Genomic DNA, 776 nt, shown 5'->3' on the forward strand with positions numbered 1-776 from the left:
TATGATATAACTAACTACGATATAACTAACTGTTTATACATTTTAAAATACATATATTCATGTATATATTTATTATGAACTCACAGTACTGGACTTATGTTTACTCCATAGAAAATTGAATAGTACTTTTTGATTAGTATCAACATTGCATTGAAAGAGCAAAGGGAAAAGTTCAAACTGGTGATCTCCCTCCTAGAATTAGGATTAATGTCTAAGGGTTTCTCTAAATCTAATGAAATCGTTGTTTACATGCTACTTGTAGCCGTTATGCTAAGGAAAGCTACTAAGAAGCACCACTCTTATCCTAAAATTTCACTGGAAAATTCCTTTATGTGTGTGTGTGTGTGTGTGTGTGTGTGTGTGTGTGTGTATATATATATATATATATATATATATAATTTGTATGTATCTTTAGTTCAACCATGGGGAAGTCTAAGGTTCATATTTATTGTGGTATTTATTCTGATATAATTAAAGTTTATAAATTGTCACTTTTAGTGCAATTTGAAACACTTTGAATGCAACGTGTTTTGGCTATTAGGTCTTTATTTTCCTCTGAAGTGAACACTAAACATTGAGAAAATGGCTTTGTTCTTAAAAATCATATGCTATTCAGTTATAAAATTTAATACTTGAATTATATTTTAGATCTCTTTTCCAAATAGGGGAAGGATATGACACCATCACAATTATTTATGATAAAATGTATACGTTAAATGATGTGGAAAAATTCTCAACTAGGTTAGCTAAAGTTATGTAATGGAAATAAAGTACCA

The sequence above is a fragment of the Ursus maritimus genome, unplaced genomic scaffold, assembly GCF_017311325.1.
Source record: "Ursus maritimus isolate PB19 unplaced genomic scaffold, ASM1731132v1 scaffold_9, whole genome shotgun sequence".
Classification (NCBI taxonomy): Eukaryota; Metazoa; Chordata; class Mammalia; order Carnivora; family Ursidae; genus Ursus; species Ursus maritimus.